The sequence below is a fragment of the Zea mays genome, unplaced genomic scaffold (genome assembly GCF_902167145.1).
Source record: "Zea mays cultivar B73 unplaced genomic scaffold, Zm-B73-REFERENCE-NAM-5.0 scaffold_592, whole genome shotgun sequence".
Classification (NCBI taxonomy): domain Eukaryota; kingdom Viridiplantae; phylum Streptophyta; class Magnoliopsida; order Poales; family Poaceae; genus Zea; species Zea mays.
The window spans coordinates 19,133-42,042 of record NW_023367248.1 but is presented as its reverse complement, the minus strand read 5'-3'; the positions used below and the strand labels follow the sequence as shown (position 1 = coordinate 42,042).

At 43.9% G+C, this 22,910-nt stretch overlaps 1 protein-coding gene across 1 annotated transcript in view; it reads left to right on the top strand.

Annotated features, from left to right (window-relative positions):
* The first annotated feature begins 158 nt into the window (after positions 1 to 158).
* The window catches only part of LOC118475720 (probable cytochrome c biosynthesis protein), a 39,022-nt gene continuing 16,270 nt past the window's right edge, over positions 159 to 22,910 (top strand). The window contains exon 1 of the mRNA XM_035963945.1: positions 159 to 22,910. This exon is cut by the window's right edge and continues 16,270 nt beyond it. The gene's annotated coding sequence lies outside the window, so the exon portion shown is untranslated.

Genomic DNA, 22,910 nt, shown 5'->3' with positions numbered 1-22,910 from the left:
AGGGACCGAGCAAGGGATGAGCGCCCTCTGATCTAACGACCAAACAAGCAAGCAACGGCCCGGCCCGGCCCTTGTTACTAGAAATATGAAGCGTGCTAGCGCGCACTTCCTATTAACCAATTCACCAATTTGAAGATTGGTAAACAAAGATAATAGGAGCCGAAGTCAATCCCTTCTCCTCCCCGAGGGGACGTTATCGGTCGCTTCGTTCCCTTGTTTACTGAACTCTTTTCAGGAGATAGGTCTACCTCATCTGCTTGTAAATTCATTGTGTAAAATAACTCGTAAATTCATTGTGCCAGAATTGATCACTGATCAGGTGTGATCAGTCTCATCCGTCTAAGAGACTGATCCGGTGCGATGAGTCTATTCCGTGTAATATTTTGGAATTCCTCTTCCAACTCGTCCCGGAATGGGCGTTATGGCAAAGAACAAGAAGAAAAAGAAAGAAGAAATTTGTCCAATAGTAACAAATGGTGCCTCCACAGGTTGACATCCGATCCAACCTAGTAGTAAGCAATCCGCCAAAAGCAACCAAAATATTCCTTGGTGAATCGGTCGAAAACTTGAACTACGCACATACATTTCTTTAAAAAAAGGTAAAGCCAAGAGAGATATAAAAACTGGTGCTATTGCGGCTACACCCCCCGCTTTGTCAGGTATACTGCGAAGAATGGCATGGATCGGTAGGAAATACCATTCCGGCACAATATGAGGCGGGGTGGGCATCGGATTAGCAGGTATATAATTGTCGGGATGCCCCAAAACATTTGGAGCAAAAAAAATCCAAATGGAAAAAAAGATAGCAGAAGCTACCCGACCTACAAGATCCTTTACATAAAAATAAGGGTAAGAAGCAATTTTATCCATCTCAGAATGTACACCCAATGGATTATTTGATCCATATTGATGCAATGCAGCCAGATGAAGAAGACTGGCGCCTGCTAAAATAAGGGGGAGTAAATGATGGAGACAAAAAAACGATTTAAGGTGGCATTGTCCACGGAGAAACCACCCCAAAGCCAAGTCACTATGGTATCTCCTACTACTGGTATGGCGCTAGCTAAGCTTGTAATTACTGTTGCTCCCCAAAAGCTCATCTGACCCCAAGGTGGTACGTATCCTATAAAAGCTGTCACAATCATTAATAGGAATATGACAACTCCGAGACACCAAACAAATTCCCTAGGACTGCTATAACTCGCATGATATAGACCACGAAAAATATGAAGGTGAACCACAATGAGAAACATACTTGCCCCATTAGCATGCATATAACGGAGCAACCAGCCCCCTTCAACATCTCTCATAATGTGTTCTACGCTGTTGAAAGCTAGATCCACATGAGGTGTGTAATGCATAGCTAAAAAAACGCCAGTCACTATCTGAATGACTAAACAAATACCAGCTAACGAACCGAACCCCCACCAATAACTAAGATTGCTCGGGGTTGGATAATCTATTAAATGCTGGTTAAGTGTGGAGTATATAGGTTGTTTAAGAAGAGAGAATCGTTGGTTCCTTATAGTCATTTCTCTTTTCTATCGTGACAACTCCTCTTCCCCCTTATTTTATTTACCCCCTTGCCTTGATGCTTCGCAGCGCCCTGAATAAGAAAAAAGCTGCATGAGAAGATTCATCCCATTTTGGTTTGGCGAGAGGGAGGCAGCGAATCACCTGGGCTACGGATTTGTTGGTTAGTTGATTCTCGAAATCAGGTCATTCGGAAAAAAAAACTGCCGCTTTGGTTTCTTAAGGCTTCAAACGAACGACTAGTCATTTTTGATGATGAAATCAAAGTCTATTTTTGACCTTTCATGAAGAAGCCTGCGTGCAAACTACCTAGCCCTTTTCAAAAGAACGTCGATTTCCATCTCAACAAAGAAAGAACTCAAAATAAATGAAAGCAAGATTGCTTGTTGTCCTATTACTCTTTTTGTCAGCCTTGTGGAGCTTTGGAAAGGAGAGAATTTGAATAAAGTAACTCTCGGAAACTCTTATTGGACGAGAGAGAGTCAATATGATATTGGGCGTGGGTTTTTCCAACGAAACGACGAGTGAGAAAGATAAAGAACGCGACGTGGTTCATTGAAGTAGAGGTTTGACCGAGGATTGGGTGTCCTACGCTACTTCCGTTCATGTTCAAAAAAAAGATAATTTAAAAGACCTTGGAAAAACCAACGAAACGAAGAAGTTTAGGATTGTCTTTTTCATGCGGAACCCTCTCCGTATTAGTAAGCGGGCCCTCCTTTACGCGATCGTTACTGTCCGCATCCTCTTGCTTGATTTCCTGTGCATATTCCTTTTTCTAAACATACTTGATCCAAAGACTTGATCAGGCAGTATCAAATGATAGGTGGCACGCATAAACTTATCTTGTAAGTTATCCAGATGCCTTGCTAGCTTGTATTTGTGAAGGATATGTTAATCTAGGTCAAAGATACTTGTTCTCGATGAGTGAAGATTCTGGTATTACGCCTCGAATGGAGCATTACGAGTGCATGATTGAGTTGTTTAGTAAGCATGGTTGATTTAGAATCATAGCCAAACCTTAAGGGTTGTATTCCCCATAAACTTCTAGTTATTCTCCAGTATGAAAGGTTCTAGTGACATTGCTGCTATTGCTGGAAGTCCAGTTTCATTTTGGCTGGGAGTTCTCTGTCAGCTAGTGGGAGTCCCGCTATTCTCATTGTAGGCGTAGTTGCTTCTTTCATCCAGCCCAGCACGCCATATAATCCCTTTTCCATGCCCGTGCTTTTACCTCTTTCTACGCATGTCGATCCAAAGGAAGCCATTTAGATCTGAGTTAAGGAAGGAAGTGAATTTAAGCAAGAGAGCGATAGGATAGATATAAAGCTTAGACCAATAGGCATCTTAGGTTTTTAGGAAAAAAAGTATATTAGTATACTACCTCTTGGAGTTTCAGTTGCTATCCATTCTGTTTGAGTGCCATATAGCTTTTCCTATTCAGTTCTAGAACTAGTGGTTACAGCGAATGAGCAATCTTGTGTATATCCAAGGTAAAGGGCAAGAGACTCTGTCAATTCATCCAATGAGTAAGCAGGACAGTGAAGTTAGAAATCCTTTAAGTCCCTCTTGAATTTAAGTAAACTCCGGCCCTCACCTCAAAAGTAAACAAGTTTTCAAGGGTAGGGGTAGCGTTTACTAGCCAGCAAGTAAGATAACAAAGCTCTTTTTTTCAATAAGAAAAAGTAGTAGTTTTCCGGGTCTCAATGGAGGAGAACTTTCCTGTTCATCCTACACTACAGCATAGGCAAGATCTCATCCTTCGGCGAATCTAGGGGCTCAGAAGAGTGTCACCAACGACGTCGGTGGGCCAGGCCAAAGAAAGACTGTCTCTTTAACGACGTGGTCACGGGGATACGATCCGACAAGAGAGATGCTGAAGAATATGCCCTCCTCAAGGGGTCAAGCACTCGATCAGAACTAAACCATCCTGCGGCACTCACAGCATGAGCACACAGGGCAAGATAAAGAGAAGGATAAACGCTAAAGAGATCGTCAACTTCACCTTGGCATGCTTCCATCAGTGCCTCAAAACATTTGCTATTCTTATCTCTAGAAGGGTGCTTCTATTGTTGTAGTGTTTCTAGCGAAAGAAGTCCCACGCCAGCAGCCTGCCAGAACCATTAATACAGGGTTTGATCCACTGAACACTTGTTTTTATCTACGAAGAGCTGAGTTGGCACCTCGAGGTGTCGACTCAGCTATTTGCCGAGAAATAAGCACAGCCTGCCTTCTACCCATTATGTCGACGATTAGGTAGAGCTCTTACGGGGGCTAGGTTACCAGGATACGACCGTTCCGCAATAGAACATGGCACTAATGTATCCCCTAAGGTCCCAGCACCTTTTGATCAATACCGAAATCATAACATTTCTATATGATAATTTGAGATTGCTCTACCAGACCTGACTACCAAGATTGACCTCTCCATGCTCGTCATTTCTAGTGCTTGCACAACCTCCTGGCGCCTTATTTACTGACAATTCCCCGGGTGTAAGCCAGCACTTGCAAATGTCTTTTATTTCATTAAAAAACTCCGCTTTGTCGACATCGTCTTTTCCAAACATTCGAGGTCTTAGTTGCAAGTATGATAAATGTTGGTTTTGGTTATAAAAATGAAACATTCAGGAACAAATAAGCCTTTACTTAATTCACGCTCCGCCCTCAACTCAAAGTGCCAATTTAAAAGCGAACAGCTAGAAGCTCCCGCATCAGAAGCTAGAATTGACGCCACGGCATAAGGCATCGCCTCCATGCTATGTGCACACGGCCCCGAAGTGGAATGGCTAATTTGCACAATCTGGGAAGCCCGGCCTTCTCCCTCTCAGTTCCTCCGCAATCGACTTACCAGAAATCGTCGTGGCAACTCCACTTCAACCCCCACTCTTTCCCGGTGCCTATACTTAGCCCTTTGAAAAGTCTTCCAGTACCTCCCGCGTGGCAGCCCGTCAGAAGCATGCCTCATAAGAATCTTTGTGGCGACGGTCGAAGCCTCCTCACTCAACTTCTGAATCAAACCACCTTCCGGCTTCGTACTACTACTACCTCCTAGGTCGTCGTTCTTTCCATTGCTTCGGGTTCCTTCCTCTGCTTCGGCGCTGCCAAACTCCTTCGTATTTACGTACACAAATTTGCTCTCTGGACCCATCTCCTGGTTCATCTTTTCGACCATCCTCTTCAATTTCTTGTTGTAACCTTCAGTGACTCGATTCGCGGATGCTGAACACTCCCCTGTAGGCATGAACTCCAGAGCACGAACGTACGGTATACAACCGAGCGACGTCGGACACAACAAACTTTCGAGCACCCAGTTCATTTAGCCTCTTAATCGAGGGAAAGAAAATAGAGGTCAGCAGCAAACAAGAGCAAGCGACACAAAACTACAGTAGGGATAAATTGGCAGAACCTTCTGATAAAATGTCAGATTGGAAACCAACACGTCCAGAAAGTATGAAGGATAAGGCTTCTCTCGTCCAAAGAACGGTACTGAAGGTGTTGGACACCTCTGGCCAGCCAATAGAGAGAGATTGGACTCGAGGCAGTGGAAGACGGCTATCTAGTGGGTATCTACCATCATTCCTCCTTTCGGATCGGACTGGCCCATAGATATGAGATCAAGAAACCTACGGAACCAAGTGATCATCCCCCGGCAAATAGTCCTGTTCCCGAGCTTATGTTACCGAACTAGCTTTGATCTACTTGCTGCTACTGATCCGTGACGCAGGAATCCAATCCGGACTTGTTCCCAATCAACGGATTATCCTGTTTCGTAGAAATCCTGTCTACTTGTTCTACAATTCCATTCCAAAGGAACTTCTTCTCCAATCCCAATTAGCTCTTCTCCTATTCCAATTCCTATTTAGATTGATATATCTATCAATCTCGGAATGGCGCTTTTATGCTTCCAATTCGGTCGGGAATCCCATCCCTCGAGTCCGGCACTGCCCACTCATCTAGTGATGGAGAAGGCGAGTAAACTAGACTCAGCTCACTTGCCATAGCTCATAAGGAATGATTTTAAGAGCAACAGCTCATATAAGAACAACAGCTCATATTTCTTAGCAGAACGGGCTATGCGGAATTCAAGTACAAGTAGACTTAAGCGAGCATCCCTATTCGATGAAACCAGACACTTATTAGATTAGGTAGTCTCCGCTTCTGTTTCTCTTCCTCTTCCGCCTAGTGCCAGTCTATTCCTGTTTCGGAGGACCTCCACTCACAAAGTGCCAGAGACCAACCAGTTCTGTTACAATCTGAAATGGAGACTAGGATGCTGACTCGAAAGAGACAACTCTATTTGCTTGCTTATCAGCTGGTGATTTGTGATTATCCTTTGGCCAGAGATCCTGATCATGGAGATATGCAAATTTTCAACACAGAACTGCCTTACCCGTCCCTCTACAAATTCGCCGTATGCCCCTTACCATATGATATGATGATGAAGCTCCTTCTGATGAAAGATTATGGCGTGTGCCGTCGGAGTGTGAAAGAATGGATAGCTACTAAGCTGTATTCATGTCAAGCCTTCCTTCCTCGGGGAATATACATATTGCAAAGGGCCAAGCCAAGGTATGGTTCTGCGTCGGTCGGCGCCACGTAGATCAAATTGGCATGCACTTGGAGTTTGGGGAATTTGGTAACATCTGTCTCAGCACCGCCGCCTAGTACTCCGTATGATGGAGGGATACTACACTTATCAGCTGAGACCTGTTTACTGAGGGAGCTTACCTAGTAGTTACTGAGTTAGATAATAGTTGGATTTTCATGCTAGTTGGTTTTGAGTATTTTTAATGGCTCCATCTTTCGTCGAAGTGAAGTGAAGAAGTCATATTTTCTAGAATCTAAAAAGACTTATGTGTAATTTGTGTTGGTGATCTTTGCTATTTGTCTATCTTTTGGGGCCGAATCCGCCGTGCTTTTCTTTACTCCACTCCGTTGGTTCCTGCTTTGAAAAGTGTCTGCCTACCGCATTCTTCTTTCCTTTCTTAAAATAGAATTTCAGTGATAGGAAAGCCATTTGTCGGACAACCTGCCTACCCTAGCTTGTAGCTGCTCTCACTCACTCCTTTATTGGGTCACTTGACTAAGGGAAGGGGCTAGCGTTGAAGTCAGTGATTCAATTGGGCTCTCCCTCCTTGGCCAAAAGCACCCAAATGCTTGTTGACTTGACTTTGATCTGTCACACCAAATCAAAGAACGCGGAGAATCTTTTACTGGCCATCACAATAAAAGCCAACCTCTCCCTTCCGCCCTCTGTGAAAGTGAAAGTGAAATCGACTTGTCTATGGAGAGGAGATTCATGAGATGAAATCCGCTTATCTGTTTCTGCATCTGCCAAACAACAAAAGCAATAAAAAACAAGATAAGCCCTGCCGCTCTGGCCTACCCAACGCAATCTTGACTTGCAACAGGATCAACAAATGGGGAAACCTCTGGCTCCGACCCAACCATAAGAGAGAAGAGGCGCTTGTGCACGACAATAAAAAGACAAGTACGGCTGTCGCAGCACCTTTTGATCTTTACTGAGATCGTGTTGACATAGGCTCATTCATTAAATGCTAATGACTCTGCTCTAACCTGCTATGGTCTATTAATTTCAAAGAGCGGCACTAGACTAGTCACTTCAGGAGCATAATCTACAGTTCGAAGGAACCGGGCCACCTTCTTTCTATAGCGGCAGATTTGAGGAAGCCAAAGCAGAATAGAATCTTTAGTTCTTCGAGGAAGAATACAGTTGCCCACCATCCGAGTATGGTTACCACTACCTTGGCTAGATTTCCCTAACTGCTCTGTGCTTAACGTCTCTAAAAGGAACTTTGCTGCTCTGCGCATTCAAGGTAGGGCCCTGTTAGAAAAGAGGTGTACCTCTTGAATAAAAGAAGAGCTGAACCCTTCCAAGCTACTAGACCTGGAGGATGATATGAGTGGAACACAGCTTTAGGCCTGCCAACGTAGTTCAAATAAGTAATTTCAATCTTTTATGGCAGATTACTGTGAGGGCCTCTTTCGATTTGTCAACGAGAAGCAGATTACCTTTTAAATATGCACTTTGAACAGCCAAGAAAGCTGATACGCACGAGCACGAACCGAGGTTGTCTTTCTTTTCTATTTCTCCTCAATGCAAAACACAAAGTTGAATCACTCTTTGCAATGGTTGTTATGCTAATTATGATATTATTAGCCGCGTTCGATAAAAAGAGAAATGAGTAGCCGGTATAATAGAGAAAGTATTTTCCAGTTAAGCACTCCGATCTGTGAAGGCTTTCCCGTGCCTCTTTTACTTTCTAGTCACATAGCCTGCTTCCAATTAATTTCGCCGCTTGCTGCCGAAATTACAATGAACAATAAGGCATCCAGGACAGAAGACGATTTTGATTAGCAGACTATCTTTTGTGCCGGAGTTAGAATAGAATGCGCTTTGGTTCACTGATTTGGTGTTCCATCCCTGGCTCTGGTTTCTTTAAATAGGACGACTTGTCCTTAAGAGTCCTCAGAATATCTGAAAGTGGTGCATTGAACAGCACACTTGTAAGATTGGACTTATTCTTAGACTGGCTACTGGAGGAAAGTTAAGGGATAGTACAGAGTACGGAGTACGGACTCCAGGGATGAATGGGGCGTTTCCTCGAGGGAGGGCATAGATTGCGAGACTTCCATGTCCATATGTCTCAACTGTTGGTCTCTTTTTGAGGTTCTACTATTACGGCAGCTTTGCTTCCGGTGTGCGATCCCGCGCCTTCCCTTCATAGCGCCTATTGGTATTTATGAAATCCTATTGATTTCAGGGTTGTGTATTTCTTTTCGTATATTTATTCTACTTTCTTTAATGGAAAGAATTCCATTCCGACATGATAGGCAAATCCGAGGGGAAGTGGGAAGGGGCCCAGCGTGGTGATGTTCGTCTTGAGCGCGCGTACCGAACTATTGATTAGATTATTGGCTCATGAGTCTAGGCCATATGTGTTCTTCGTATATGATTCCTATGGCTTAAAAGTATATGATTCCTATCTAAGAGAAGAGCCTGGTATTTCAAGTAGAATTCAGTGCCGGTGCCTGGTCAGGTTCTAGGCAAGTCAACCCAAGGTCAGGTGCTCGCTATCCAGCCAGTCATCCTCAGAACTCTTTTTGTGATGTCTCCAGGTCTGGTCTAAAGGTGCCGTCTCTAGATCGATAGTCCAGGGAAACCGAAAGGAAGGGATTGATTAGGTTATGTACCCAAAAGTCGAGTAGGGAAAGCACAACTATCAACGTTTGATTGAGGGTTAGCGGTCAAGAGTATGCGCCGTTCTAGGTAGCGGCTTCCTGCTGTTCCGATTCATCTTCCGCTTCTTCCCATAGCAGTATAACAATTGAGCACTCACTTATATGATCTTCAAGGCGCGCAGCGGTGAGGGGAATAGAAATCCTCTCGAGTGGAACCTTAGCGGCCTTTGTCAGCAGCAAATAACCTACTGCGATTCAGGTAAGAACTAGCTATGACAAGCTATTTGCGAATCACCGGAATCAGATGCTTGAGATGAGAACACTTCTGCTTAATATTTTCATTATCTTATTTGAGTCTATGATCAAACAACTATAACTGAATCATCTAGAAAGAGTGCCTCGCTGCATCTTCTCATTTGGAGCATGAGATGCTTGAAAAACGCCTTCCCTGTTTATTCGTTGATATTCTGGACAACCTTCTCATTTTTCTTTATCCAGCCCGAATGTGGAGAGAGTAAAAGGCCGCGGCAGGGCTACTTCTTCTAGGTGTGAATTCTACCAAACCAAGGAAGGGGGAGTTCTGACTCTATTTAGAAAGTTTTGATCATCATTAGTTTAGTATTGTAATTACGTCTGTTTTCTGGACTTGGATCTCCTACCTCCTGCGCCGATTGTTCATTCTTTAGTGAAAAGTAAGAAGAGGCGCGCAGGGAAAAGGGTCAAGTTCTGGAGATCGGATTGGCGAGGAGAGTATTTATTAAATAGGAAAGCTCTCTTCTTGTCTGCGTACACCTATAGCTGCTGGACTGACCCCAGAGTCATATAATTCCAAAATTCCTAAATGGATGTGAGTAGGCTCGTTTGGCCTTTTTAGCCTCAGAACGGAAAGAGTGAAGCCTTTGTTCGTAACTTTACTTTAAAGTAAAGCAACGGATTTTATTTCTTTCTAGCGCTCTTTTTTCTATTTCTAGCGCGAAAGCCTTTGCGCGTTAGTCACGCGCATCCTAACTTGCTAGATCCGTTGCGCTGAAGCGCAGCCGTTTTCTTGCTGCATCCTAACTCTGGATCCGTTCCGTACACGCGGATCCGTGGCACTTGCTCACTAGCCTTTCTAAATAGTTTTAGTTAGGCGCATCCTAACTTCTTAATATCTGGGTGCCAGAGCTCACTTGCTTTTTTATAGAGTCTTCTTTCTTCAACCTGGCACTGCTTGGGACTTGATGCTTTGCTTGTGACTTGACTAGTACTATGGTGTGTTAGTGACTAAGACTTCCCTGATCTTGCTTTCTCTCAATAGGCAGAATCTTTCTTTCCGTGACTGCTCTCCTGCTAGTCATTTCTAAGGTCTTATGGGTAGTAAGCGGGCACCGAAGTCAGTGCTGTATAGAACTGAAACTCTTTGACTTGACCCGGAGATAGAAGAAGGTGGAGTCCATTAGTCATATTTGCTAACCGGTTAAAACTCTTAGGCTTTGTGTTCATTTGAGCCTACAAAGAGACATATAAATGCTTTCTGTCTGCCGATAACCAACTGGCTTTGTTTTGCTCTTTGGAATACCATTTCCTCCCTATGGAGCTGGTCAATTGAATCGGCTTGCTACACTTTCCATGGAATTCTGTTTAAATAGGAGCAGGATGATCATTCTATTCCTTCACTTTGCTATAGACAATAAGTGCCAGAACGGATTCTCGACAAGGCTCAAACAGTGCTTCTGTCTACACTAATTTGATAGCTGGACAATAGTCAACAACTTCGAAACAACGGCACTCCACTGGCAGTTCAAACTACTGGCTTTGACATTCTGTTCCGGTAATTTGAGACAAATTCAGAAGCGGCACTTGTTGAACAATTCTATCAATATGTGGCGGTTTGAGATCAATGTCATAAAAAAACCTAGATTAGGTGCCAAAAGGAGAGTGCAACGGTAGAAGTCAGCAAGGGGGAATGGGTTAAGAAGTGCCGGGAAGCAGCTATTGCCCGAGGTTAGAAAAAGATGGGAACCAATCCTTTCAAGGCAAGTCAATACTCCACTCTACGCGCCATTCGAGGAATAGGGTCAATTGTTAGTTAGAAATGCATTGACCAGTTCCATTTCCTTGTTCGTCCTACTTTGATTTGAAGAAAGCAGTCAATGAGAAAGATGCATCCGGAGCTAGTAGTTACTTAGAAAAGTGCGGAACCTTACCTGTATGAGATCTGTATCAACTTTTCTATAGACCTGGTCGTGTCATTGCAGTGAGTGCCATACCATAGCCATAGGGTTGTATTTATCTTGGCGAGGCTTCGCTTCTCTTCGATTCTATTCTCGAGTCAAGTCTAGTCGACTTAAGCTCCTAGTAGGTGATCTATGACATTAGCACAAGCCGATACCGGCGAAGCAGCACCAGACAGAGGCATATTGACAACTCCTCCAAATCTAGACGGAGTCTATTCACTGCTATTAGAGCCAAAAGGATTGATCCCTTTATATAGAAAAAAGATCCGGTTCACCACTTCCAATCTTCTTAGAGTCGATTCTATTAGATCGGCCCTTATCTGCCACAGGAAAGATTGACCAGAAACGAGGCAGCCAATAGATCACAACACAAACACAACAACAAAATACGAATGCAAGCTCTTGTTCCCGGCAAGCCTATCCTTCTGTCTTCAGCCTATCTAGAATATGTATATTACAGCTTACACACTATCGCAACCTTCCTTTTTGGTAGCCGATTCCCGGGGGAAGTGAAATGAAGTAGTCGACGTTTGTGTTGTAGGCCCGGTAGTTATGATACGATCTTTAGCAAGTGCCATCGAGAAATTGACTCTGCTCAGCGCATTTTCAAAACTAAAATCGGCTTAGAAATAGGAAATAGATTCTAAAAGCTCATGGGTAAAGGGCGAAGAGGTTGTTACATGAGATGGGAAATGAGATTAGCCCACAGGAGCTTGGTATTTTAGCTAGCTTGGTACAGTAGGCGCGCAGCGGAGAAGAGAAGCTTATTATGACTCTATGCCCGCCAGGTTCTATCTACATGCTTAACACAGGCAAGCAAGTAGTTCCAATTTTTCTTCTCACATTCAGCGTCATAAAATGAAAAGCAAGCAGATGAACGCTGTTTAGTTGAAAAAAAGCATCCCCCATCATCCTCATTCGATCCTGCCGAAGAAAGAGTTGAATAAGCTAGGAAAGGGCCCCTAAGCTAGAGCTAGAAGGGCTAAGATACAAAGACAAAGTAGGTTTAAAGCTAAGAGTTCACTTTTCTCAAGCAGATAAGCCAGATAATAAAGCGGATAACCCTGTGCTATTCCATGCATACTTGAGCTACAGTATAGTATTTTGAAACCCTTTTTCACTTACTTTGACAAGCAAAGGCTACTTCGGACAATATAGACAAGATCAGACACCTTTTAGCTATGTTTCTTTAGAGGAAAGAACCAATAGTCGGGTCGGACCCCTCCCGCCTTTAACTACTAGAGCTGTAGTTATACTACTCTACTAATCCCAAACCCCTAACTTAAGAGGAGGAATGGTTAACCCATACTTTTATTGAACTGATAGACTTGTATTTTATGTTGGAAAAGAGTTCCATCTCAGAAATTAAGGGAATGCAAAATATCATATTATGGTGATCGAGATCACCTGCTGGGAATCCAGGTTCCCCACTTTTCGACTCTACTCGAGCAAGCAAAAATAGTAATGATTTACGATTCGAGGAATGAATCGGGTTAGCCACCCACAGTATGTCGGGCGTGTAACCATTTAACAGTTCAAAACCCAACAAATCGGGTTCCTTAATTGACTTGATGCTTAGAGGAGTTGTTCCCGGTACTACTAGGTTATAGCTTAACCGACCCAGGAGACGACGTAAAGACTATAGAGATAAGAGGTAGAAGGAAATTACTATAGGGTACAGCCTCGGGTAGTCTTAGGGTTTTCCAAGATATGATATGATATGATCGGGTTATTTATTCAAATTGGAAATAGCTAGAACTCCTGCGCAGGCTTGCTGTACTGAATCTCTTTATAGTCTACCTGTCAAGCCCAAGATAAGGGCAGGGCTGGGTTTATTATTCCACTATGTGGGTTTTAGGTTTTCCAGTTTCATTGAAGCAACTCCTTTCGCTTTCATCTGTTCAACTAAGGATAAGGAGAGGAGGAAGGAATCAAATCAACGAGAAATACTATACTATACTCGAACTCGAAATTTCTAGTTGCGAAGGAAAAGCGTGAAACCCGACAATGTCAACTCTCAACTCTACATGTTAGAAGGAGCTAAATCAATAGGTGCTGGAGCTGCTACAATTGCTTTAGCGGGAGCTGCTGTCGGTATTGGAAACGTTCTCAGTTCTTCGATTCATTCCGTGGCGCGAAATCCTTCATTGGCTAAACAATCATTCGGTTATGCCATTTTGGGCTTTGCTCTCACCGAAGCTATTGCATCGTTTGCCCCAATGATGGCCTTTCTGATCTCATTCGTTTTCTAATTCGTAAAAATAAGGTGTAGTTTCTCCGTCTTCCTGGGAAGGAAAATAGAGATGACGAGGCCCCTACTTACCTACCGGGTAGGTGGGGGGAAAGAAGAGTGGGTTAGCGGGCTTCTTTCACTGTGTCTTTTGACTCTGCTTGAGGGGGTTTTCCCTTCAGCTTGATTGAATATCTCTTGTGGGGGTAGGCCATCTAAAACTATTTTAGCAAGTAGACAGGAATCGTTGGGATCCTATCTATCTATCCGGACTTGATTCATTCATCTGACCATCTGGATTTCCAGCCCACAATAATAGAGGCAGAAGCACACATGAGTCCTAGTCATACTTCCTTCTAGGCTTATAGGAATCCATATTTCTAGAAGAATATACCACTAATCTAATGGTGGGCGAAACTATTGCATGCCAAGGTAGGTAAGTCAAGATCAGTAGGCATTAAGTCAAGATCAGTAGGCATAGCCATTCTAAGCACTAGTCTAGATGTCAGGTGATATTATCATATCAGCTAGGCTTGGGTAGGCATCTCTTAGACCTTCATCTACTATTTTATTTGCTGCTATTTGATCTGGTTCAGCCTTTCCCTGGCAATGGCCTTGGTAATGATGCATAGTGAAATCGATGCATTTCATATGGTTAGCTCTATCAATTCTCTATGATTTGAGAAACGATCTGGCACCAGAGTCCGCTAAAGCACTGGGTTATGACCCTATTGGATCTCGCACATATATATCCGGAAGATACCTTAGCTATGAAACACTCTTTCAAGCCTATGACCAATACCCATCGAACTTATTGGATCTTTTTCTTCCTTTCCTTAGACCCGCAAACAGAGACAACCTGATCGATAATAGTGCCGGTAGAGGAAAAAGCAATGGTCAACTATTCTCACGCATCTCGACGGAAAGCTAAGCTCACAAACAGAAATGGTTACGCCCACATAAGCCTCAGAGCTGGAGACAGATCCACCAGTTAAGGTATTCATCCAGAAATGAGCCACTAGACTCACTTACTCAAAGTGCTCGGTAGCTAGCCCGGGAGAGAAAACCATTTGAAGACAAGAGATTTGATTCACCGATGCCCCAACTGCTTTAGTTGACGTAGTGTACGAGCCAGATCAGAACCAGAACTCGATTTGTCCTAGATAGGAGACTGAATGAACTATCTGAAGACTTCCTTCCGGCATCCCTTCCCTCATACGCCGATCTACTTTGATTGGTTTGCGGGCCCATTGCTGTGCTGGTTTGTGAGCTTAGGAAGCATTGTGGAGGTTCAGTTCATAGGTAGAAGAAGTCGGGATCAGTGAGTGCCAGTCTAATTCATCGAAGAAAGAGACGCTAGCGAACAGACAAGAGATTTTCTTCACTACCGAACCTGGCTGACTTTCCTCATTCTATGTCAATTCGGATCTAATTCTATGTAAGAAAAAGATCTATAAGAATGGAATTATGGGTGGGATTTGGGGAGGATCCGGTCCTCTTTTTATATATATTTATAGATAACTCGATTTTCTTTTCTGCAGGTGAGACGATACTAGCCGGTGATTCAAAGGTGCTTCCAGCTTCTGAAGCAGGTAGTAGATCGGGATAGCCAGCCATTTCTTATCCTGATCGAGAATAGTGAGCTTGTACAAGCCCGTTTCTATATACGCGACAGAGCCTAGAACGCACGTTAGAGATCTTTTCGTGAGAATTGAATTGAATTCGTAGGGATGAAAAACGCGATATAGCTCTAAAGTAAGAAAGAAATCGGCCTGTCCCGTATAATGAAGTCAATCAAAGGCAAGGGTGAAACTAGTCTTATGGATGCAAGCTTGACTGGTTCTTAGTAGTCTTGGGTAATGGATCTCAGCTTGACTGGTTCTCCTATTTTCATATATAAATGCTCCGGCCGTGAATTCCTTTTTTCTAAGATTAATTCCCGGCAGGGCGTAAACTCGAGCAAGAGCCTGGGACCGGCACAAAAAACTAGGCAAACTGCCACTGGACTAACATCGGAACCGAAGATCCAAGGGGTCATATCAATATCATGGCGACTCACCACTAGAGACAAGAACTCAACCCAGCTAAGGAAAAGCAAGTACCCGATAGCGGAGGAAATGGAGCTTCGCAGCGTAGGCTTGCTTTATGGCCCCTGAGTGCACATCCTTGTTGTGGGGAAACCCGAGTAACTCACTACTTGAGCCCATGGTTAGTATCACTTTTTGAATGGGAAATCTACTCTCCCGAGGGGAATTGTCAGGTAGTACTAGTACTAGTACTACGGCAAGTTTAGTTTAGTCCCAACAACACCTTTTTAAACCTGCGAACGAAGAACAGAGTCATCAAATGGGTTCTGGGCATAGCATAGAGCTTCCGCAGGGCGTACGGTATTGGTTGGTACCTGTTGTCTGTTCTGTACCTCATGTTCATGATTGGAATATGCATCCCGTAAAGGAAGTATTTCCAGTAGATCTTTTCCCTCTCAGTGGAGAGGTGGGTCCCGCCTCGGCACATAAACTCTAGATTTCGGAAGCAAAGCACTGCAGTAAGCAAACCTTTCCTAAGCATCTCTAGCCTTCTCTTTTCCTAAGCATCTCTAGCGTGCGTTCTCCATAGAAAGAAAAACCCAGCAGTCAAGACTAGTCACATACATGAGTGAAACAAGTGATTCGCTGACATTCCATTCAAATAGTGCCGAGTAGTCACAGCTACGACAAGTTCTTCTAAGATAAGAGGAAGGAGTGTTCCCTCATACGATCTACTTTTGCTTACTCCCTAGCCCTAGCTTGATGGACCAAATAAGGGCTATCCTATCCTAACTAATTCTCTTTCCTGCAACCCAAGCTAAGCTTCAACCAACCGTCACCTTTAGCCAACCAAGCGCTTTAGGAAGTCGATTCCATCATGGGAGTGGATCTCTTCTAGTGGCGAAATCACGGAATCGGATCACTAGTTCAGTTCAAAGCGCTCGTAGAGCAGACACAATACAAGTGCCAGGTAGTAATCTGTCTTTTCCCCGGAAACCTTGCTTCCTATTCCTACTACGACTACGATACGATGAAACTCGAGCACAAGTGAAGAGATCTCATCCCGTCTTTCATTAAGGGCGTACTATACTGGGGCGTTTAGGTCGTGCCATTCTAAAAAAAATGAAAGCATGAGCATAGCTCCACAAAACTTTTATTCGTCACAGTAGTGACTCAGACTCATTGGATTGCCATCATCAATAGCTCCTCTTTTAATCGTAACAAATGAGAAATTTGCGACTCTAGTTACGAAACTTGACTTGTATCCGGTAGAAGCTTTCTCTTTGGATTGAGATTCCAGAAGTTCCGGGAAAAGAGATTCAAGCACAGAATCCACCAGGAAAAAGATATTCCTGCAGAGCAGCTGTGGGCCAAGAGTCAAAGAATGAATTTGGCCTAGACCTAGCGTCAAAGTAAAGAATTGAAGCGGAAGCCGACTTGGACTTAAACTTAGTTGAGAGTGGTCTCTTTTTTAATCTCGTATGTATCTCCTGCAGGGATCGGGCTAGTTGCATTACTCGAAAAGGAAGCATAATCGGAAGAACCTGTCGTGTAGTGCCTGCGTCTATTGTCCTCTGGCAGGTGAAGTGGTTGCATTCGCCGGGCTTAGGCCAATCTCCAGATCCGAGTAGAGAGTGGAATTATTTCTTTTCTTCCCAAGACTTCATCATTCAATATGCGGGCCGGGTTGGATAACCAAATCATTTCTATCAAGTGGATTCCCTTATCTATATAGGCATCCAGTAGCCAAGTCTGTTTTCCGATACGCCAGACCAGCTTCCTGAGTAGAATACGAAAGAAAGGCCATTCCCTGGATCCTCTAGCATCACTAGCTGTAAGCACTTTCAAGTACGGCACTATTTCTTGCTTGCATTGATCAAGTTCAAGACCAATCGGATGTAAGGAGGCTAAAAGCGGCCTCATTCGGTGATACGTGAATGTCAATCACTTGAAAGCACCTATCTCATCCCAGCACGGGAAGATATCTCTAAGCAATTGAACTAGATCTCAGTACCGTCTCTCCACCTAGGCGGCAATATCCTCAAAGCGAAATTCTTTCTATTGGTATATACCTACACATACACACACACATTCTATGCTATGCCTATGCTATGGACAAAACAAATCGTGAAGCATATTTTGAACTTGAACTAAAGCTCGAGGCAGAACCATCGTGGTATCCATAACCACCTCCAGCTATCCAGATCCATTCCATATTAGAGGGACTTTGAAGGCTTATTCCGTTAGTGAGCTTGTGAAGGCAAGGCGTTTAGGCGTCGGTTTCTTACGAGATAAGATATGTATGCCGGTCCAACTAAAGCAAGGGTGGTTTTGAGCTTGGGTTGAAAGCTAGGTAGGGCTTTTATGCTTGAAGTGCGGTGCCAAGAGTGGAATATCAAGTTCTGCTAGCAAAGAAAGAATCGAATGTTGGACTGGACTATAGTAGGTCTATTAGACTATTCTTACTAGAGGGTCCCCTAAAACTGGCATAACCGTCAAGGTGCCTGGCAAGTCAGAAGTCGCAGGATTGCATTATAAAGGGCTAAAGCGAGTTCACGTCATAGTAGAGCAAATTCTTGCCATAAGGTATATATACATACATCAGCATGGCCACCGTAGTAGCCAGCCCGAATGAAGCTGTCTGCGTTAACGCTTGGTATATAGATGCGCGCCTGCTCATCATAATAGTGCGCTCTGAAGATAGTCATTGCCAAAGACGAGATCGTTAGCACACGCGTGATATTTATCCTTATCCCGTAGCATAGCATAGTTGGCTATCTCTATTTCTTGAGCCTTCTGCAGGACAGCGCCTAATATCAGGATATCCTGGTCTAGGTAGGCGGCTAAATACTCTTTTCTTCGCTCGGCTATCAATTAGAGGCGAGGGTCACACCTTTGTGGTCAATCGTTCCCTTTCCTCAACCTATTCAAAAAGACCTATCTCTGTGCTGCATGCTTAGAGCTAAAGGTATTGGACCCAAGGAGTAAGTGACCAAGTAGGTTTTTGGTAGTAAAAGATTGGAGGAAGAGGCCGCCTAAATCAGATCACAGGATTGACTAGATCTTTCCGTTTCCGTTTGAGGAATGGCCAAAGCTCCATCCATAGAGAGGACAAGCATCATCCAATGGGTGTCTTCTCACTAGTGCCAGAGCGTGGAAGGATCGCCCCTTGGCCGGGACAGGGACACATCCTGATGTGAGAGACCGACCCTAGCCTAGGTAGTATTAGCATACATAGAACCAGAGAATCGAGTTGTCTTGTCACAGGAAACCGGAGAGCAGGAAACAGAACGGACCTTGTAAGAAACCTCCCATCACCACACCAAGGAGAAGGAAGCTAAGAAAAAGGAACCCTTCTTGGATTGTCTTGTCTATGAAACCTATCCTTACCAGCTAGGAATCTGTCTTTTCACCGGAAACCTTGCTTGTCTTAGTCATGAGTGTGTGTAGCCCATCCCATGTATTTGCTTCTCCTGATGTAGAATCGCGATCTGGATAGGCTCTATTCTCACCTGCACCAGAAAGAATAGTTGTCTGTCTAGTCTAGAGCCGCAAACTGCTTGCCCTCCCTTCTCCCGCTTTCTATAATAGTCAAAGTAAGTGGTAGTTCTCGGTTCCTTCCTGGGCTTGTAGAAGTAGAAGTGAGTATACCATCTCAATATCGCCATCTCAATCTCAATAGAAGGTTGACTGCTTGATATGTCAGCTGGTCTAAGTCTTCTCATCTCAGTTAGGAAAGGAAGTAGTCTCATCTCAGTTAGCGATGTGAAGCGGACCGCTCTCTCGCGAGCTCCCCTACGGGATTTAGAGGCGCGTGGAATAGTGCCGTTCAAAAGTATGATTCCATTCCAAGAAAGAGATCCGGCACAACACTGGCATTTCCCTCCTCCTCTTCTTTAGCACTGGCCAGGTTCCATACGGATGTACGTACCCTTCCGTTCAGAAAAGACAGTGGCATTCCCATTGGCGCATAGAGAAATGCTGTTCTTCTTCCAGTAATGAATGGAAAGCATTTGAGGTGTGCTATGCCAAGATGATCCGAACAGGCTGGGGATGGGGATACAATAGCGCCATGTTTTCCATTCTTTAAGAAAGGACGGCCGTATCCCGGTGACCTTGCCAGCTGCAGTGGGGTCTCCTGGTATGAAAGACGCACTTCGTTGCATTGCTCGCAGACTGGAATGCAAACCCGCAAGTTAGCTCCGTAAATAATTGGCGAGAGGAAAACAAACTTTCTAGAAAATGGATCCTAAGGAAAGTAAACGTCATTTTCGGGAACTAGTTGCACTCTGTCCCCTATCCTACCGCTAGTAGATCCCCTATGCCGGAGCATGAACAGAGAAAGCAGCCGTCTAGTCTAGTCCTTGTCCCGGTAGTATGAAGTTTGAATGGTCCATCGTGGAGCTCGACCTTGTTGAGTAGTAGCTTTCAAGCCTCCCCGGAAAGTGGAAAGCGATAGCAAAGACCTCATAGGATCTCTTTAAACGGGGTGCTTTTCCTTAGCGGCCTTTTTCTTTCACGTTTTGCCTTAGTCACAATAGTTGTCATGAACCCCAGTAGGAATCCCATATCTATATGAGCAGAGCATAGAGTCTTTTCACTTTTTTCTAATTGGCGCGGAGCGAAGCTTACTCCATAAAATCACTATTTGCTATCGCTTGCTTTGGCTATAGGGGGGCAGGCTGCCATCATGGTTGGTTGGACTTAGCCAGTTCATTGCGAGTACATTCTTTATATACATATGATACAACCATATCTAAATGGAACTTTTGTCACTATGCTCTGCTCTATAGGGAGAATCCACTTATTACTTACTTGTTTTTAGACTACTTCCCTGTAGTCTTTACTCGCATATAGTCAGTGAACTTGTCCTATCAACGACAAGTGGAATGCAATCATGGCTTCTTTTTCATGCAGTGATTGAATGAGGGAAATGCAGTGAAATGAATGCCCGGATGCCTGGACGAGGGAGAGCTTTTAGCTCGAATGAGGAAGAGCGGCTTGGTTGGATAGGGCTAGGGTTAGTGACACGGGATAGGACGGATGCGTAACGTTGAGGCTAACAAGTCTAGATAGAAAGAAGTATGGAACAGACCATTGAAGGAGAACGCTAGGACCGGTATATCCGTATTTCATAGAGCTAGATAGGCGAGCGAAACAAGTAGTAGTTTTGAGTTCGAAATAGAAGATAAGCGTTTAGTCAAGATACGTTTATTTAAAGGATAGGCATGGGAATAGCTGATAGACATTTGTGCAAGGGCAACAAGTAGTAGTTGGATATGAACCACCCACGGATAGCCAGGAATAGAACTAGCAAGGTAGCTTGACATGGTTTGTTAAGAAGTACCCTGAGTAGCTTTAGTAGGTGTTTGAGTAGGCCGCTAAGGAGCGAAGCGTTGTTCTAAACACCAATGGGATGAGATGGTTCCAATACAAGCTCTTCGATCTCTGTCTGCAGGAAGGTGACTCCCATACCTTCTTTTTCCACCAGTAGAAATCCCAGGGATCCTGCGGAGAAATCTTAGTATCACAGGAGAGTGGATCGTATATCACGATTCGTAAGCCTCTGAAAGGCTTCAGCTGTCAGTCGATCGTCTGGGACACAGATTCGCTCTACGAACTGGAATGTACCAGCAGAGCCTATACGGGGAAAGGGAGCAGCTGTTCTCAACCATCGCTCTTATTTTCATAAGTATAGCATCGCAACTCTTCGCCTGCCGAATCCTCTCGACGACAGTCGGCTGTAGCACCAATGCAGCTACTACTTAACCACTCGGGTCCTGGCTTGTCTCTCCTTTTCAGGTCCAATTGGCTTACCACGTCTCATGTCCTCGATGAAATGGTGCTGTGGGTCGCCTAATTAGCTCGGCTCTTCACAAACCTGCGGCCTTGACTACGGAACCTAGCCTGCCAACTAGTTTATCAAGGAGCATATGCCTATGACTCTGTGATGCATGCTTTATGAGGGCTAAGAAGGATTTCTACCGGCATATGGGAATGCTTGACCTGAGCCTATCTTCTAGAGTCTCGCTGAAAAGATAAGCTAGTCCCTTGCTTTGGTGACAACTGCTAGCCTAGTTCATGCCTATTCCTAACTAAACCAAAGAAATGAAAGACTGACAAGACGAATGGGAAGGATATCTTCTTTGTTGTAGCTGAACTGATGTATGAATAAGGAGAGTGGGAATGTGGATTGGATAATAGAGAATCTTGATCCCCGACAGGGTGCTATTTCACGAACCTTCTTACATTGCCGAGAGTAGACAATCTCTTCTTGTTCCTTAAATGATAAGGATCTCGAGAATGCTTTTAAGTCAAGTAACTATCTTAAGCCGAAGGCCAATATCTCAAAGTGCTTACAACCTGGCAATCGTTTACTTCTTCTCTTTTGTTGAGGAAATAGTGCACTGCCTTGGAGAGGTAGTGTGCTATTGACGATCTTAAAGTATTGGTGAGTGAGTTCAAGATAATAGAGAATCTCTATCCCGACAGGGAGCTAATTTCACTTGCTGTTACTTTGCAGAGGAGAAACTCTTCTTTTGTTCTTTGTAGTTCTTTTCTTGAGTTAGAGCTAGAGTTGTTTATGCAGCGGCTATTCATGCAGATATTGATCTATGCATTTTCTCGTTTCCCTCCTAAATAGAAGTTTATTCTTTTTTAATGGACTTGTTTTTCTCTCGATAGTACACCATAGTCCATAGTACTCAATAGTACTGGCTAGCCTAGCATTTTCAGGAGGAGTAGTGAACGAAATAGACAAAGACGCCGTAGGGTCTGGCTTGTCTTGCTTTGTTGATCCTCTGGTAATTTCTCGGAGGTGGGGCTCTTACGAAGTAGTTGGTTAAGATGTCAGCTAGGGAGTTGTTCTTGTTAGAATTTCTAGGCCTGTGCAAGCGAAGCGGTTTGATCCCGGTAGCCAACTGGACTTGGCGTAGGGATGACTTGCCTAGTGAGATAACATGAATTACTGAGTGACGGCTACCTCCGCTCATTAGTGGAAACTGTTTCTTCTTATTGTTATCACCGTAAAACTACTTGTTCAATAGTCCATACCGTAAACAAATCACAAGTCGTAATGGTATAAGCCTGGCATTTGATAATTAAGTTATTGCACTTTTTTAGAAACCCATTTTAATCCACTTTTAAGGCCACTTTAAATCGATTTGAAGGTGATCCCATCCCCTATCAGCAGGCTCGACTTTCCATTTAGTTCTATTCCATCTGTGCGTTACGTTCATTATGCTGTTTCCAAAACCTATCACTTATACCAGTGCAGATCTGATTTATGTGCATCCCTCGCTGTGACTACTATTCTTGTGTACAAACCTATGGTGGATAAACCTCTATGGTGCATGCATATCTGTTTAGCCTAACTTGTCTTAGTCATTCCCACATTGAATCGAAACTCTCAATGCCTATTGAGTCATCATATCTCGACTGAGCGGAACCAATCCAATAGGATAATCAATATGTTCTACTATTCCCTATATACCTCAGCTTGTTCGATTGAGCCGATACCGAGCCCTTATCTTTTCAGAAGATGTGCAACTTTTTCTTTTTTGAATTTTCAGTCAACCAATAGTAGATACAGGAGGAGGTGGTATTAGAGAACAATTAGTTGATTTGCCCTTTGCTTTTATTTCACTTCGAGGGTTACTTTCGTTCCAGCATTCGCTTAAGGATGAATAGTCATATCGGTCGGGACTT